Below are 20,011 nucleotides of genomic sequence, written 5' to 3'. Positions count from 1 at the left end.
CTGTATAACCTGCACACACTATATTCAGCACCATGGACAGAGGCATGAAGTGGTCAGACAGGGCTGTCACCATCATAACATTTTATCTGATTAATTTTCATACAAATAATTGCGGTTAACAATTTAACCCATTAAGACCTGAGGCGATTCTTTAAAAAAATCTAAATCCTAACAGTTTTTTCAAAAAAATATAAAAAATATTTTCTCACGATTTTTCAAAAATAGCAGATCTACAAGCTCGTAGCGCGGCACTCGGTGCCGCGCTATGAGCTTGTATATCTGCTATTTTTGAATAGCCAAATAAATCTAAAGTGACACAGATGCGTTCCAGGTCTTAACACATTCCATGCCAGAGGTTAATATCATAATGTACTCACCAGTGCCAGCGTTTTATTGTTGTTTTTTGTTTTTTTCATGTCGCCACAGACCTCGCTAAATAAGTTAAAAGTGCACGTTCATTTGGTTCTAAACACACAGGGGATCTGTGTGAAACGGCCAGCGATCAGCGAGGAGAAAAACAACAACCGAGAAAATTGACTTTTAGACAGGATCCCAGACAGGAAGCGGATACGATCGAAAAAAACGGAACCCGAATAATTCCGTTTCCGGTGGTGCTACCGGAAACGGAAGTGGATCAAAAATTTCGGAAAGTGCACTTTTTGTTCATTTCGAGAAAAAGACCGGTTCGCGTAGATCTACACGATTGGCACGTGGCGGCTTTAAATAGGTTCGCGTAGATCTACGCGATTGGCAGTCAATGTGTTAATGGGTTAATTGTGTTTTTGGCATTGAACATTGGAACGTATGAATTCAAAAAAGACATTTCTGTTTGGCTTTTAGGCTCCGTAAACAAAAAAAAAAGTTTTGCAAAACGTTTGCTTACTCGCTCCCTCCCATTATGCCAATGGTCAATGCTTAGAATAGGGACGCCAGGGTTGAAGTGGTTAAATTGACTCACTAATTAGGTCTATTGTGACTACACAGTCACTTTGTGGTTGGACAGCAGCCATTCCAACAAAAAGCGGCCATATGCCAGTCCTATACCACACACCAGAGAACATTTCTGACTCACTGCTTTATCAAATTCAGATATACAAGCTGCTGAGTTTGTAGATTTGCTATTTTTGACAAATCATTGCAAAAAAAAAAATCTGCAAATCTTTGAATATATTTTTAAAGCGAAGCAAATGTCTTTATTTTTCTGAAAAAAAACTATTTTTGCTATATTAGTGGTGCTCAAACTTTTTCTTGTCAAGGACCCCCCAAAATTATATGTTTTTGGCCGCCGACCCCCATCAAAATATACTGTTCCAAGGACCAGCCAGAAGCAAAGATTTGAGTTAAACGTGTTGTTTCAGAAAATATATGTATTCAAAGATTTGCATAAATGTTCAAGATTTTTCAAAAATAGCAGATCTACAAGCTCATAGCGCGGCACTCAGTGCCGGGATTCACGGATCTGATTATTCACTTTTCCAAAATTTAAGCTGTTTATTAGAATTCTTGCCGTGGGCTATGGGATCTGTAGTCATGGTCCCCACCGGGGACAAGCCTAAGTAACAAAAACATGTAACTATGTTGCATAGTTAAACCCATGTACTGTAGGCTACTTGTACTGCGTGTGTGGTGTATGGGTCGTTTCTCCCTAGTAAGGACATAATGTAAGATCAGCTAGCATGCACATTTAAAAAATCTTATCCTGTTCTTTTACAACTTAAAAATTGATCAATATCTGTGGGTTGTAATGATATGTGTCATTCAGGGTTACAAAATATCGTCTTTCAGTGTAACCAGTATTTCATAGTGTTACTGTCGGGCAGATGTTTATTTTTTATTTTTTAATGAATGCCCTACAAGAGTGTCACACAAAAGTAGTGAAAATAGCACATCGGCTATTTTCACTATTTTAAAATGTTTTTATTTTATTTTTTATAATAATTAGTAAGTTTTGGACATACAAGGTTTCCACATCACAGCGAAGATCTTAAATGATGTGGCATTCAGTCTAGTCATGGATTCAATGAACATTTCAAGAAAAATTATGTTTTAAGGAATTGTAATTGCTGTTTTATTTCTTTGCTACTTTGAAACCCTTCTACATCTTTGACTCAGTGAATCAACAGTGATAGAAGATCAAAAGCACTTGCTGGCTGCTGATCAGTAGAGAACTCCATGACCTCTGTTAAAGCTGTGTGAAGATGCTGTGTGGTTGCATGGATTCACTGCTGAGCTGAAGAGCATTTTAATGAGTTCCACACAGAAAACCATCCCCTCTATATGACTCCTGCACACACACACACACACACACACACACACACACACACACACACACACACACACACACACACACACACACACACACACACACACACACACACACAAACATGCTCACGAGCATGCAGGCGCACACATGCACCACTTGGATTTGTATGTATGCACGTACACACAGTGTGTACACACACACATAGATGTACACGCACACACACAACACACTTCAGTGAAATGTCTAGCCCCAAATTAGCTTCCATGGGAGCGGGAAGCGGTAATGAAATATGACTTTGTACAGAGTTCTAACAACGAGAATCATTAGGCTACACATTTCCCTGCACCATGCCATCCGTTTTCTAATGCTCAAAATCTTCCCACTCTGTATCCAACCAGAGACCAAAGTCTGGAGCTATTTCACCTGCATCTCCTCATTACTGGACCCATTCTGGAGCCAGTTAGACTATGAATGCTAAACTTTATTTTGTAGACCCTCCCTGGAAAGCACAATTCTACCACGCAAAAGCTGAAAATGTCCCCAAATTAGTGGGTTTTCCCAGTAAGGTGGTTTCCCAGTATTTTCCCAGTGTTCCCAATCCACTGTGTGGAGCATGAGGAATTTTCCATGCTGATGACATTGCAGGTCTTTGTTCTGTGCTTTCTGGCCTCGGGGGAGAGTTGGTTCTAGTTTCCTGAAGCATGAATGGTCTGCATTTAGAAATAGGCTTTTTCCAATTTGCTTTATGGAAGCAACGATGCAAGGCACCAGCGTGTTCATCAGGAGTAGTAAAGCCTGAATTGACTTTGTCCTACGACAAAATAATCATATAAAAAAAACCTTTATGCTCCTTACATTTTGCTGATTGTAATGTTGCCTTGCTTGTAACTGAAACTAACTTATTGGTTGCACTCATTCTAAGTGACTACGGATAAGTGTGTCACTTAATTCCTCATTTAGTGGCATTCCTCTAAAGCCTAGTTCAGACCAAAGATTTGTGACGAGACAAAAGCGTTTTAGAACGTTGCAGCTGCCTGAAATTGCCCCGTCGCAGGTTGGCTGATGCTGGCTGATTGAGCCTCATGAGATTTGACTTGCCAAATCCCAAGTGACATGTTTCAGAGCATAAGACATAAACAGATAATCATAATTATTGTGTATGTATATGTTGCTCTCGCAACTGTTTTTTACGTCCCATATCCCACAGCGATGCCCTTCCAAAAGCAGAGCAGGTCCCAAACGGCATCACACATAGAGTTTAGGAAAACAATACAATAACACATTGATATAGTTTTTTTAAAGAGATTTTCTCTACCTTTATTGATGGTATACAGTGAAGAGAGACAGGGAGAGAGTCGGGGACGACGGGGAGTGACATGCAGCAAAGGAATCGAACCTGGGACTCGCTGTCAGGCATCAGAGCCTATGTGGTACGTGCCACACAGATTGATATCTTATCGGGAAATACTGTACTGTGAGATGTTTCACCATAGAGTTAAAAATAATAGAGAGGGCACCGGATATCCCCTCCCATCCACTTGCATTCAGTTGCTCACACAGCGCATGGGCCCGAAATCATCCCTCCTTTCGGGTTGGAAATGTGATGGGCGAGGCCTATTTGGGGCTTCTGCGCGTCACTTCTGTGGCGCGTTCTGCGTCACAGAGGTGCGCAGCCCCGTGCGCAAGCTCGTGAGTCGAGCCCATTGGTCGAAGCCGTTTTCGCTCGTTTATGTACAGTGGCCCCACCCGTTTTAAGCTGCAGTACCTATGAATGGCCAGCATGTCCATTGCGCTTCAATGCAAACTCTGGGTTCTGGGGGCTTGTGTTTCATACACACGTTGTCATTTTTGCTCCTATACCTGGGAGGGCCTGACCTGTCAACTTTTTACAGTAGCCTACATGCCATAATCCGGAAGGACTGTGCTAGAATTGCTAGTTGACTGTCTATAATAGTGGTTCCCAAACTTTTTAGCGCGAGACCCAAAAGAGAAATGCAACGTTTGCCTGGGACCCAAAATAGTGAAAATAGCAGATCTACAAGATCTGCTATTTTCACTAGTTCTTAAACGTTTTTTTATTTTTTATTTATGGAAATTATTAGGTTTTTAGATTTTATTTATGATATACTTTTGAAAAATGTTGGAATTGTTTTCAATTGATGAAAAGTTGTTTGTCTTTTTTTAAATCTTTTGAAATGAGAGAGGAATATAGCTAAGTAGACACAGGAGGAAAGGTTGTGAAGTCAGATGCTGAAGTAGGTTGACCTGATGTGACAAGAACAACATGGGCCTATACACAATGCACCCTACACTATGTCATGTTGTGTTTATTGTATTGGACATGGACATGGCCATCACAAATTGCATTGGACAAACCAGATGCGTTGTTTGAGTGTCATAGCACCAGTGCTAATTTTCAACACCTGTGTCCATAGGAGGCTTTTCTAAATCGAAAAACACTAATCTAAAAACCAATCAAATACAAGAAATTAAACATTATAATCAAAAATCAGACCCAATGCATTAACTGTGAAACCAAAGCAACATAGGCCTAATCATTCCAATAAACCAGTCAGGATCTTATCATTGAGCACTGTTGATTTGATTTTAACCATGTAGACTAGAGCCTTGAAACTAAACCTATAGACAACATGGACCTACAATACACAAGCCTCCCTACATGTATAGAGTGTTCTGCGTTCTTCAAAGTGTATTCATAAAAATAGCATTCACCAAAATGTTTACAGTCCTTCAACATCAAAGGGCAGTAGCAGCATAATGAAGCTGATGAAAGATAACAACCAAAATTAGCCGCATTTAACAGCATATGTCTTGTTAATGTGGAAAAAAGTGATGTGTTGTGATGAAACATATTTGCCTGTAGGGTGGTGGAGCGGTACACTGCAGTGTTTCAGGTCAGTAGCTCAAACAGCTAGAGGTTCACACACACCCCAGCATGACTCATCTCTCAGTCACATGGAGACCTCAACGTTCACAGCATAGCAAACAGGTCCGGTTTCAGCTTGATCTTTGCATAGCGTTGCTGTCGGGGGGGGGGGGGGGGACCTTGTACTGTGTGTCCAAAACCGTTTCCTTTTTATTATTAAATAATGCAAAATAATAATAATAATATTAGTGAAAATAACCGATCTACAAGCTCACAACGACGTGTTGTGAGCTTGTTCACTACTTTTGTGCAACACTCTTGTATGACGAAGTAAAGCATTCATACAAAAAAACAAGCATAGATAGTTGAAATAATTATGGAGATGCCTCCAGGTTTCTGCCTTACAGCAACTGTTGTGAAACATCTGTCGTCACTTTTCTGAAGTACTCCTTCACGTACTTTAAGCAGTTAAATGAGTCCCTGCTTTTCAGGAAAAAACATGCATTTTGGAGTTTAAACACATGCGATAAATTCACCGGAAAATATATTTTTCCGAAGTGTTCTTTGTGTAACGACTACATCTATAAAGAATGTGAATATTCTGCAGTGATAAAGCAACTTAATTGTTTTTTTGTTTTCTAAGGTAAAGATTTCACCACAAATAAAGACATCAACAATAATATAGTTTGATGCGAAATATTAGCTGACCAATTTTTGGATAATTTATTTGTCACACCGCCAGGGGGGTCAAAGACCTTGAGGCTGCATTATCGAAAACTGATGTAGTGATTTACTCTCAGTGTTGCAATATTGATTGTGATATTTAGTAAATATTATTTACTCTCAATATTGCATTATCGATGTTGGTTATAATATTGACCCTCAGTTAGGGGTATTGATAATGATTGTGATATTTGAACACACACATCTTTGGGATATCTTTTTTCAAAGGATACATGTCCAAAGTCAGAAAGTGGTCTTTTGGGCTGTTTTTGGCCAAACCGATATGATCATTCACATCACGGTCATTGGTTATGTGCTTCCAACCACAATTTCTGACCCTATTTACTGATATCTTTCTCATAGATCAAGATGCAAATGTCGCTTTAATCACTGTTTCTATTGCAACACTAGCCAGTTGAGCAGTCTCTGTGACTGAGGCTCCAATAATGCCCCTATAATGATTGAATTCTTTATTGTCACTTAGTCACAGATCTTTTCCTCTTGGCATCTTCATTCAAAATAAAGGTCACGACCGGGCCTGCTCAGCATCTTCATACATGCCACAGAGCCTGATAGGATGTTATTGCTTAACTGTATCATGCAGTGCTCTTGTATGAGATGCATTTGTAATGTTTCTCAAGAGCTTGCAGTTTGGCTAATTCTGCAATTTAAAAAAAAACGAAAACAATTATGTGCTAATCTTCACCTATAATGATATGCCCAAAATATGCACAACAGGGTTAACGTGGGTCAATTTGTTCCCCGCCTGCAATAGGCGTTAATAAAGAGGTGTGTGTGTGTGTGTGTGTGTGTGTGTGTGTGTGTGTGTGTGTGTGTGTGTGTGTGTGTGTGTGTGTGCGTGTGTGTGTGTGTGTGTGTGCGTGTGCGTGTGCGCGTGTGTGCGCTGCACGTAGACACTGTTCTCCAGCGAGTGATGTGTTGAGGATGGGGACAAGTGTTGTGTACTGTGTGTGTGTGTGTGTGTGTGTTGGCGGCGGGACAACATCTGGTCTCGCCGTCGGAATCTGACACCTTGTTGTTGCGCCAAGTGGCTCCGTCCTCATCCTCTTCCTCTTCCTCCCCTGCACTCTGCCTGGATTACAGGCCTGGTCCTGGAGCCCATCTGGCCGGTGTCAGCTTACATTTAAGCCTCAGCCATTTCACAGGACGGGCCTGCAATCCCAGCAAGGCAGCTTACAGCCTCCCCGATGACACACGCACACACACACGTTTCTATTACTATACCTGTGAGGACATCAACATTTTAGGACAGTGATTTTATGATTTTTTCCTTCTTTTTACCTTAAACTTAAAGCCAAAATATGCAGATCTAGCTCATGACACGTTGTGAGCGAACTATTTTCGGTGCATGACACTGACACACAACTAAGGATAAATCAGGCATAACTCCAACTCTAACCCCTAAACCTGACCGTATTCCTAACCCAAACCCAACCTCCATGTTTTCCTAACTCAAACATTTTATTGTTCTTTTGTATCCTATCCACAAAACAGCCATTTCTCTTGTGAGGACCAGGAAAATCACAATGTAAATGTATCAAGTTCTACTACACTTGTGGGGCCATTTTGGCCCTCACAAGTATACAAGCACACTGTTCGTGCTTGCGTGTGTGTGTGTGTGTGTGTGTGTGTGTGTGGTGAGTAACCTTGCCAGAGTAATACAATAGCCTGGTGGTCGCTGAGCGGGGAAGTTTAAAGGTCAGTTGTGTTAGCAGAGTGCTGTAATGAGGGATTTACAGTTGGAGTCACAATCACAGTGGAAAAAAATATGTCAGGACGGAGCACAGTGGACAGAACAGCCAGTGGCAACTTTGTTCTTAACAGAGAATTGTCTTTACTGGGAAGAGAACATGCTGATGTTCTCTGCCCACTTAATCCATGTACCACAGGCACAGACATGAACACCAAGGCATGGCTTTTTTTAACCTGGCTCTAATTATGACCTGTAGTGTCACATGTTCGCCCATCTGTCTACATCAGTGTTTCCCAAACATAGTTTTTTTGATGGGTTGTGAGCACATTTTCTTTTAACACATTGAATGCCAAAAACGGTCCGGACCGTTTTTGAGGATCCAAACGAGAAGTGCCGAAAACGGTCCGGACCGTTTTTGACCCAATTCTATTTTTATACATGTGGGCCACATGGGGCGCTAAAACGAAACTTTGACATCACCCAAGGAGTTTCTGAGAAGAAGAGGCTGGATCTGGCTCCATGTCAAAAATCCTTCCGGTCGGCGTTTTCAATGTTATCTCCTTGACTAAAAGCTTAATATCTCCATTTCTTTTTAACGTGGTGGAAACGAGCCGTTTTCGATCGGCGATCACGCTGCAATGGAGGATCGCGTTAGAAATATTATTGTTCCAGGCGTTAGTCGGGACCCTCCGCCGTCTCACACGCACGCTTTGTTTACATGCACTTCCGCGTCTGGGCTTCTACAGCACGAAACGTATAACGCAAGTGGATGGAAGAAATGCAGGCACTCAACGTATAATATTTTAATAAACCTCTGGCACCCAATGTGTTAATCAAACATTTTTCCAAAAATGCAGCTCACAATACAACACATTGTGAGCTTGAAGATCGTCTGTTTTCGGTATTTTTGAAATAGGACTCATGTTTTTTTTTTGTAATGTAAGTTTGGGTCCCTGTGTAATAGCCTAAAATATACCCCCGGACCAAACTATTAGGGCTAAAGTGGGGTGCAACATGTTGTGAGCTTGAAGAACAGCTATTTTCACTTTATTTCTAAATAGGGCTCATGTACTTTTATTAGTTTGGGTCCCGGTGTAACAGCCCAAAATACCCATCGGCCAAAATACAGTATACCCAGGATTAAAGTGGGCTAGCCTGTTTTATACCCTAGGGTATATTCTGGGCTAGCCCAGAAAAAGGTAACTTGGGTGAATCATATGCTGGATTTAATATCAAGTAATACATCTCTTGTCCAGTTTATACCCCCCTTGTGTTTTTCATATAAGGGTAGGAGTAAATAAAGTTGAACCTTGCTTGATCGAGTAGGACAACCTTTACTGAGTAGACACTAAGGCCTGTTGCCTGCCTGCCTACTGCCACACGCACGCACGCACGCACGCACGCACGCACGCACGCACGCACGCACGCACGCACGCACGCACGCTCATACATACACACACAGACCTACGGCATGGTCCTTTAACAAAATCCTGGCCAAGTCTCATGGCTTATGTACCCAGCATGCATCAGAATTATTCATTTGCCAAGTAATGAGTGAAAAAAGAAAAAAGAATACACTGTTTGCAAGAAGAATAATGTAATAAAAAAACTGTCTATCTTGTTTCAGAGGGGAAGGTGAGAGTGTCTGTGTGTTTGCTCATATGCCGGCAATATGCAAATTGTTCCAGAATCGACCATCAATATCATGCAAATGCAATACTAATGGAAACAGAACAGGGGAGGCGGGGAGAGGTGGATTGTGTTCAGTGAGCATTCAACGTGTGCGTGTGTGTGCGTGCGTGCGTGTGTGTGTGTGTGTGTGTGTTTGTGGCGTGTGGGTGTGTGTGTTTGTGGCGTGTGTGTGTGTGTGTGTGTGTGTGTGTGTGTGTTTGTGGCGTGTGGGTGTGTGTGTTTGTGGCGTGTGTGTGCGTGTGTGTGTGTGTGTGTGTGTGTGTGTGTGTGTGTGTGTGTGTGTGTGTGTGTGTGTGTGTGTGTGTGTGTGTGTGTGTGTGTGTGTGTGTGTGTGTGTGTGTGTGTGTGTGTGTGGTGTAAACCCCCCCCCCCCCCACATCTCCAGATCATCCCGGGAGAGGAGCTGACGAGGCGGTTTGGAGGCTGTGAGGCGTCAGGCTCCCTGGGGCTTTTCGACACGTTTGTGCTGCTGCTGCAGATAGACACATAGATGAATACATAGATGGATGGATAGATAGATGGATGGATGGGTAGGGAGGTGGATAAACTGGCGTCAGCATTTGTCAATGGGATTTCCCGTTCCTGCGGCTCCCTCCCGGCTTGCAGGTATTTAAGCAGAGCATTTAAACAGGGCTCAGCGTCGATGTGTTGTGACAGGTGGTCAAACCACCTATGTGGCTATATGGCTTTCACTTCATCAGTATTTAAGTCTTCCCTGATAGCCTTTCCCCTGGCTTTCCGTTGTGTCCGGGTCTTCTTTTGCAGGGCTTAGGGATGCTGCATCAAATTGAACTCGCTTTGGCCTCTGCTTCCAGAAGGAAAAGCATATTTATGTTTGTTTGTGGCATAGGGCTGGCCGGTATATGGGTATTAATTCAAGATCTTTATACAAGACTAGACCTCGACTGGGATTTTGGATTTCTTAACATCATATGATATGACATAGACGTAAGTGTTGTCTTTTCCTGGTTTTAACTACTTGAAGGGATAGTTCACCCCCAAAATGACTTTTTTTCCTATCGATTAGTCACCCCATGGAGACTTGAATAATTTGAATTCATTTTTTTTTTTTTTTTGTCGCATTCCTAAGCCAATCATTTCATGACTGGCGGCGGTTCCGGTAGGAGACACAAAGAGTCTCCTTTGTGTGTCCTACCGGAACCGCTGCCTACCGGTCCGCTGGTAATCAAATTATTGGCTTAGGAATGCGACAAAAACAAGAAAATATCCATGAATTCAAGTGTCCATGGGGTGACTAATCGGAGAAAAAATAAAAATAACTATCCCTTTAAGCCTTTTTGATATTGTTTTTTTTTGTGCTATTTTAGCAATTTGGGGAACTGTTAGGGGTTAAGTGTGTCGCTCAGGGTCATTTCAACACATAGACCTGTCTGTGACCCTCTGCTTACCAGACAGACTTATCTACTGTACGGCTGCTGGTTGTGTTGTAGTGTGTTGTGTTGTAGTGTAGTGTAATGTGTTGTGTGTGTTGTAGTGTTCCACAGTAACAGTCCTCTCATTGCACTAAAGCTGTCCTAGATAGCACAATAAGTTTCTCCAGTAAAATACATGTATTTTTTGGATGAAATTACCTATATTTTAGATGAAAAGTACATTGCACTTCTGTTAAAAGAACCATTACATTGTAGGCCTTTAGTTGACTCCGCAATACATTTTACGATTGATGGGAGCACACCTACTTATATGTCTTCAGGGTCCCATGCTCCCCAGTTCAGACAGCCAGTCTGTCTGCATCACAACATGTACTGTAACTACGTATCGTGTTCGCCAGCTAACGTTAGCAAGCTTAAGGCACATGTCACCATGTCAAGTGCAGTACCATGGGCTCTGGAGACAGGAGATAACCTATTCTGTCCACTGCAGCTTGTCAAGTCAGGCAGGGCGCTCAACCCATTCAATCCGGGAACGCATCTGTGTCATTTTTACGATTTCTTTGGCTATTCAAAGATAGCAGATATACAAGCTCATTGTAGATCTGCTATTTCTTTAAAGAGTTTGAAAATTATTGCAAATCTTTTAATATATAATATTTTAAAGCGAACATTTGTAACTCAAATCTTTGCTTCTGGATCTACTATTTTTCAAAAAAAATATCTTGTGAAATGTATGAAAAATGTTGAATGTGTTTAAAACGTTTTGAATCCAGGAATCTTGTATGGAGGAAAACGCAACCCGCAACTACCAATATTTACAAGCGACTTTACAGAAAAACAAGCTCAAAGTCGCTTATAATAACCCCAGTCTGCACTGTGCACAGAACTTTTTCCCTGCGCTGATTTTTTTCCTAAACGTTTCCTCCAAAGTGGTGCAGCAATAATACAGCAGCTATGCACCAGGTGTCCCGTACAAAGTGAGACTTTTATACTGGCTGCATTTGTACCACATACACAATGGACCACGGATCCCAGAGTGATGTCATAGATGCATTCAAACTGGCCCATCATCCATCTAGCCATTCTAGGTTTGGTCCATTTAACAGCTACTGCTGCTGTGTTCTGTCTCCTTAACCACACTCCTTTTTCTGAGGGAGAGAGAGAGAGAGAGGGGGGGAGATGTAGGCCTGTATTATATCTGCTTTCAGCCTCAATTAATAGTGTTTCTGTGTGGGGCAGAAACAGACACCCTGATTGGAGTGAAGAATTGCATTAAGAGCCATGTGCCTGCGAGCGAATGATAACAGTGGATCATTAACAAAACGCAGCCATAAATGTTTAACCATAGCTAGCATTTTTCATATTAATGTGTCTTCCCCTTCCCCTGCTCCGGGTCCTGTGTCTTCACACATTTGCCCGTTCTGATTTAAACTAGGGAGCCATATGCAATATAAAATCCTCAGTGTTCATTTAACTTTGAGAGTATGCACATTTTTTCAATTGCACGCCCTCCTTGTCAAATTAACTTAATTTCACTGCAGTACAACTGCACTGGGATAAATAAAAAGTCTGGTATTGGCCCATCTGGTTAACCATCTGAACCCTAGCGTCGATATTCTGGGTATGTCATAATATTCAGCAAGAATAGAAGATCTAAAAGCTCACAACTCGCCGCAACACGATCTGTTGTGAGCTTGTAGATCGGCTACTTCTGGCAAAGAGATTTGGTGTACAGGTAGAAAAGGAGGGGGCCAAGTATAATCCTCTGTGGTATCTCAGTCAACAAAGTACAGTGTACAGTTTAAGAGGTTAGCCACGGAGAAAAGTAGTACATATTTCACATATTTTTTTTTTAACATAACTATAAATTATGTATCGTTTGTGTGTGTCTTGGGTTCAATCAACTACGGGTTTATAATAATGTGAATAACAGTGGTGGAAGAAGTAGTCAGATTTTTCTGTAGCAATACCACAATGTAGAAAATACAGTAAAAGTCCTGTATTCAAAAGTTTAAGGGAGTAAAAGTACAAAAGTATTGGCATCCAAATTTACTTTAAGTACCAAAAGTAAAAGTACTCATTATGCAAACTTTGAAAATAGCCCATCTACAAGCTCACAACGCATCACATTGCAACGCGTTGGGAGCTTGTGAGTTGGCTATTTTTGAAGGTGTCAATGATGTAATGCATGTTTGTTATTAATAATTTAAATCTGCAATGTCCCTAGTAACTAAGTAACTAAGAATTGTAGTGGAGTGAAAATATTTGCCTCTGAGATGTAGTAAGGAGAGTAAAAGTATAAAGTGTTGTAAAATGGAAATACTCGAGTAAAGTGAAAGTACCTCAACTTAAGTACAGTAGTCAAGTAAATGTACTACTTTGCACCGCTGGTGAATAAAGGCATGGGTAGTGTCTGTCTGTCTGTCTGTCTGTCTGTCTGTCTGTCTGTCTGTCTGTCTGTCTGTCTGGGATTAGGACTTAAGTCTTGATAGGGTGTCAGTGTCACTGCTAATGGACTTAGACTTAAGATAATCAGTGGTAGCAGGTTGCCCTACTCACCCCACATAGAGCCAGAGAGGATTCATTGCTTGTATGTGCTGTGCTGTGCTGTGTGTTGTTTTGGGTGTTGTGTTGTGTAGATCAATGGTTCCCAGATGATTAGCTTAATGTGAAACATTGTTATACTATATCTGCACATTTCTAAATGGACAATCTTAATATCACAATTTTAATATCACATTACATTACAAATGATTTTAATACCTCTAAAATGAAAAGCTTGTGAGCTTGTAGTTTGGCTATTTTCACAATATTTATCTTTGGAACCGAGTCAAACTAAATGTAATGCCTACAATTCCAAGTGCTTGTCAGGGTGAGGGGGTCCCCAGTTCAAACATGATTATTTTGGGGGGTCACAGTCTGAAAAGTTTGGGAATATTAGTCCTCTCTTGATATATCCCAGCATTACCCACAATCCCCTGCGTCTGTCTCAGAGATAAGACAAAATGTTATTGATGACCGGGAAGAAATTAGGTCAAAGAAGCAACAAGGGATAAGATACAGATCACAATACAACAAAAGAGGTAACTTATTGAAGAAAATACCACAAGATAAAACAGTGCAACTGTGATTTTAGGTGTATGACCATGGTCTATTATTCTCTCGAGATTATCAGTATGATCAGTTATTTACATCATCGGTTTTACAAATGGCCACTCTTGTTATCAGGTTTACAGATGACCGTTCACATTAGATGGCTCCTGTTTAAAACAATGTGTGCGATAACAGTTCGTCCACAATGCACACAGATGTGTAGTGTTTTTCACATACAGTAGTGTGCACAATGAGTTAGGGCTGGGCAATATGACTTCAAATCAAGAAAATGAATGTTTAAAACATGCCTCGATTATGATATTTTTTTAACAAATAAAGTGAAAATAGCAGATCTGCAAGCTCACAACGCTTCGTAATGTGACGTGTCGGGAGCTTATAGATCTGAAGATGTTTGGTGCAGAGGGAAAAAAGGAGGGAGCCTAATAGGCCATTGAGGGACTCGGGTCAACAAAGTGTACGTAGGGTTTTAGTGGTTGAATTACCAATATGATTGACCAGGCATCACTTCTCATACAGTAGGTTATTATATTGTCGCTGTCAGTTGAAAACCTTGTATGTCCAAAAGAATTTGTTTTCAGCAAATGGAAAACATTATCTGTGTTCCAATGGATCCAAGTTACTATTTAGTCACAATCTATTGTTATACTTTAAATTGGTAGGGCATTGATTTACCAAAAAAACCCGGAGAAAATATGGAGATATGAGGTTTCCACCCGACAGCAACGATCTCATACCTAGCATGTGAGAGAGTGTGTTGAGAAAGCAGAGCCATCTCCCAGAGAGGCTTGGGGCTCCATCAACATAGGTTAAGGGGAACAGTCATGGAAGAATGAGAGGATATGAAAGCAGATTGGAAGCACCAGCAGAGAGTGGCAGGCGAGCATGCCTGAGATTTGGGGCCTATGATCTCGGAGACAGGCAGTCATCTTGGGGTTGATTTGAGACGGCGTTTGGCTTGATCACCGATGTTATCGTCAAATCCCCTCATCCGACCTCTGACCCCAGAGGGAATCAAATGAAAATTGAGTGACAGAGCGGGGAGAAATGACCCTATAAAACCCCCCGCTTCTTCTGGTGAATTTTATGTCCAGTTATCCAGTGCTCCCCAGATAAGGACGAGAGATATGCGCGAGGGACCCAGAATGGCTCTAGCACGTCACTCCTTAATTAAGTGTCCACCATAACAATATTGATTTTTTTTTCCCCCTCCTCTCGCCTCTTTGCAGTCCTTTTCTGTCACATGTCACGCGGCCCATTAAAGCTACTGAAGCGAGAAACTGCACTTTATCTTTTTGCGCAAACATTCTCCGCCACGCCATGCAGAGAGCGGGGTCAGTGAGGATAGTTAGCCATTGACTTTGAGAGACAGGATAGGTTCAGCTGCTTAGCACACCGGGGAATTCTGGCCAGGTTGACTGACAGCAGTCATCTTAAATTGACGGGTGTCACTGAGCGACACGTCTCGACGGTTTGTGAGAACGTGGTGTATAGGACACCGCACAATGAGCTAAAACATGCAACCCCTATTTAAAAAGAATAATAATAGAAAATAAAAAATTTAAAATAGTAGCCTACTATTGCTTATAATGACATGCCCAAAATAGGAATGACAAGGTTAAGGTGGTTGATTTCTTTTTTGGTGAAACATATTGTGTTTTCAGGGTCAGTGTATTCGCCAATCAGCAGAGCAACTGTGCAGGGATCTACCTGTGTGTCTCATGGTGTGCTGCATAGTGACACACAAGGTCTGGTGACAGCTGAACCTCATTTCTAGTGTAATGAGAACAGCTGGACAATGCAGACTAATAGTGTACACGTCACTCTACCTGCAACGTTCAGCAATGGCTCCCTTTTTTCTGTCAACCTTTTTTTTGTACTTGAAATGCTTTTTCCTTGTGAACCAGTGTGTCATATCAACATATTCCACTCCACTCAGAGTTAAATGTAACAAAAGAAAACAGGACACCACAAGTCCATTGCAAGCTTACGCATGTACTGTACGTACACGCGCACACACACACACACACACACACACACACACACACACACACACACACACACACACACACACACACACACACACACACACACACACACACACACACACACACACACACACACACACACACACACACACACACACACACACACACACACACCCAGAGATACTTACTGAGCAATGTTCTGCCTAACCTGCATGTAGGAATACAAATAAACATGACTCTGTTTCTCTTTGCTAAGTCTTTAGTGTTTAGTTACTTTATACCATACCAGCCCTATTCTGGCTATGTCATTTTAGGAGAACATTCAGGGAATATAGGCCAACACAGGCCAACACAGAGATGGTGTAGAGGGAAAAAAAGCAGTTTAAGGCTACGGTTACACCTGCACACTGGTTGCAGGCTGATAAATGCAGGTTGTGCGCGGCCGCCTGTTTTGTGCACCCAGCGCAGCCTAAAACACTGAGTAGCTTGCAGCGCCTTCTGTCTTGACGTTGCCAGGCCGGTCTGCCTTCGACTCACCCGATTAGACAGAGGGAGAAAAGCAACAACAGTCTCAAGCATTCACCTCGTTCAAATAGACCTTTTCTCTACTTGAGGCGCCCTGGCGCATAGAACGCATAAACGCAAGGTGTGCACAACACACAGAAAGCGGCACAATGCCGACAAAAGTTCCATTACCATTAAAAACCATTGCATAACGACGGCCACATAGGCAGAGACAAATTTAAGTGTGACCGTACCCTAAGTGGTTAAGTTGCAAACACATCTCTGAGTGGTCAGTTGTCAAAACAACTGTGGGAGGGAGGGGCATGGTGAATATCTGCTCACAGAGATTATGTTGATTTGAAGACAGTCAGCAAAGCTAATGCAACTTTCCTGAGACAGCTGGATTTCAGATACGCCTGCCTTCAGTTGCATCCTGAAGTGATAATATATTCTTATTTTATTTTTATATTTGTATTGGCTATAATATGATGGCTATGATTAATGTTTAAAACATGATACTTTATATGTATTCATGTATTCATCCTCTCGCACCCTCATTACCTTCAGTAGATATACTGTATATATATAAGAATATGATCACAGTGTAAGTCCATGCAGTGTGCCAACACATCGGAGCTTGTATGAAAAGGAATTTGACCCAGCACTTTTTTTCAGGAGGGCGACAATAAAGAAGTTGAAGTTGAAGAGGTTTAACATTCATTTGGAGTCGTGCAATCTGGGAACCCATTCGTTAACGGATTTGACTCTAAAGGCACACTATAGACGGTTTTGTACAGACAGGGTTCCTGTGGCTGAAGAGGTGTAGTGTCAAGTTCAACATAACAATTGACAGTTGACTCAACAATTCAGTCGAGGTCCTAATGAGTGTCAAATAGAGGGTTAAATAGTACAGGTAATGACCCAAACAAGGCAAAACATGACCACAGGGAGCTGGAAAAAATAAAAAAGAGAGAGATTGGTGCAAGAAGCCAAAGGCAAATCTCCACACAACGGTGAGCAATCTAATCTAAAAAACAGAAGTTCATCTGTGCTGCTGGGCGTTTTGAACAGAGAAAGAAAGAGAGACTTTCGTCTTCCATTTTAACAGCCCATCAAACTGCCCCAGCCGCTCGTCGTAAAGTCCATGTTAATTTTCGCCCATTTGCTTTCTCCAGCCTCTGTTCGCTCAGCGTTGGCAAAGCACGTGGTGATTTACGCTCCATTATTCAGTCCAAACTATCCAATATATAACTGTGTAATCACTCTCTTGCCGGTGTAGTTCTTTTTACATAAAAACCGGGGAATGGCAGCGCAACATTTCTGCAGTGATAAAAATCAATTGTAATTATATTGTTAATGGGGGGGGGGGGGTGGAGCAGAGGTGGGTGGGGTGAGTTGGGGTTGCATGGGGTGGGAGACAGATGGTGCAGAAATTAAATAGTGTTTGTTTTTTCGCTCCTATAAGGGCTGCTATCTATCTATCTATCTGTCTATCTGTCTTTGTGTGTCCAATTCTCGGACTGCGCGGCGGGGTCTATATTTTACAGTGAGGGATTGGCCAGCGCCAGGCAAATATGTCACACTCAACACCATCGCTCTTCCACACCCCTCCACCAAGTACACACACAGCTCACACAGCTACACATAAACACAGCATACACAGAACTAACTCACACACCTACAGTGCACGGAAACATAGCGCCCACACACACACACACACACACACACACACACACACACACACACACACACACACACACACACACACACACACACACACACACACACACACACACACACACACACACACACACACACACACACACTCTCTCTCCTACAGTACGTACACACACATGCACACACACATGGGATCACATAAGCACACACGGAAGCGCGAGCACACACACATGCAGAGCCCTAACTCTATTGATGATGCTGGGCCCGCCCAGGTTGCATTTTAAACCCATAACACATTGACACTCTAGCATAAGGTTGAGTGTGTATGTGCGTGCGTGTGTGCGCGTGTGTCTAGCCTATAGGTTTGTGAAAGATGCAGTACGTGGATGGCAAGATAATCCTCAGCACAGCTACATGGCTGCAGAGCCTGTGAGAGAGAAAAGGAGGAGTACTCGTATGATCTTGCTGTAGATGTGCCCGTCTCTCTGCTCGCCTGCCTGTCTGTCTGTGGTGACACGGCGCAGATTGGATCAGCCTCTGAAAAATGCTAACACCCCCTCATCTCTGTTTGAGGGGATCGCGCCATTTCATATGAAGAGAGATGATGCCGTGGGTGGGGTGATTGATCAGTTGAGGGAATATATGTGTGCCCCGTATGGAGGAATTGAAGTGTGTGTGCAAGCCGTGACTGACACAGAGCGAAACCCAACACAAGGCAGGTTATTAGGATTCCTTGGCCTGTGATGCTGTGGTTCATCGCATGCAGGGTACAGTAGCTACAATGGACAGCGTTGCCAGATTTGGCGAGAGAAACAAGCAACCAGGTCTATGAAAACAAGCCCAAAAGAAGCGACTGGGCCACACTTGAAACTTATACTGTATACATGGGCTATTTTAAAGTAGCCGATCTACAAGCTCACAACGCGTCGCATCTGCTATTTGCAAAAAAATCTTGAACACATTTGCCAAATTAATATTTCTGGTACGGGCGTCCCACCCTGGCAGAAAATAATTTCAGATCGGGGTCTGCGGACAAATACATATGAATGTGTGGGTCCTTGACATGAAAATGTTTGAGAACCTGATTTCAATCATCATAAAAAAATATATATTGTAAAAAAAAACACGCAACTCGCAACTACCAATATTTACAAGTGACTTTACAGAAAAACAAGCCCAAGGTCGCTTATAATAAGCAGACATGGCAACACTTACAATGGAAGCACACACACAGTAAACTCCTCAGTGTTCATTTTTGATTTTTTTCACTCTGTGTCTACAAGCGTATTCTCTCTTTCTTAACACATCACGTTGAGTCGTGTTGCGTCGCGTTGTGAACTTGTAGATTGGCTATTTTTGGCAAAGATATTTGGTGTAGAGGGAAAAGGTGTGGGCCTAGTATGAACCCCTGGGGGACTACTTCGACACATTTCTTGTATATTGAATGTTATGAAGTTCAACCAAAGGTTTATGTTGCCATAAAACGTCTGTCTCTCAACACATATCTTTGAACCTCCCAGCAGCTGGGAGGTACAAAGCATTACAATTTAGGCATTTACTGTAGCAGACTCTCTTATCCAGAGTGACTTTAAAAATTCAGAGTACGCGGTATGACCTCGGTCGAGGACTCAGAGTGCCATGACAAGTAAGTGCTTCAAAGTAGGAAGGATGTTCCACTTACAAATCACTCTGGATAAGAGTGTATGATAAATGTCTGAATTGCAAATTGTATATAATTGTACATTTTGTTGGCATCAAACCTGGCATCTGTCTAAAGAAAACCTACTATGTACATAACAGACATCAAGTACGCATGAGGTGAATATGCGGAATAGGGTACTGATGCCTTTGCACCAGCTTCCTTGCAGCCATCGCCCCTTCCATCAGTTTAGCCATGGGGAGCCGTCCTCTATCTGAAAAGCCTTTTGAAGCTGTGGAGCTACGTGAAAGATGCAGAATTCGAATGTGTCAGCACTCTCCATTATGCGAGCACATACCTTATTCTCCCGTAACCTCCCACCCTCATTCATTCTCACCGCGGCGGAATGAATATTGCAG

At 42.2% G+C, this 20,011-nt stretch overlaps 1 protein-coding gene across 1 annotated transcript in view; it reads left to right on the top strand.

Moving 5' to 3' along the window:
• Positions 1 to 20,011, top strand: part of lingo1a (leucine rich repeat and Ig domain containing 1a) — a 58,766-nt gene that overhangs the window by 33,019 nt on the left and 5,736 nt on the right. The window lies entirely within an intron of this gene.

Source organism: Gymnoscopelus braueri (assembly GCF_963280865.1).
Source record: "Gymnoscopelus braueri genome assembly, chromosome: 9".
Classification (NCBI taxonomy): Eukaryota; Metazoa; Chordata; class Actinopteri; order Myctophiformes; family Myctophidae; genus Gymnoscopelus; species Gymnoscopelus braueri.
Note: the sequence above shows the minus strand (reverse complement) of the source record. Positions and strands in the feature narration are given on the sequence as shown.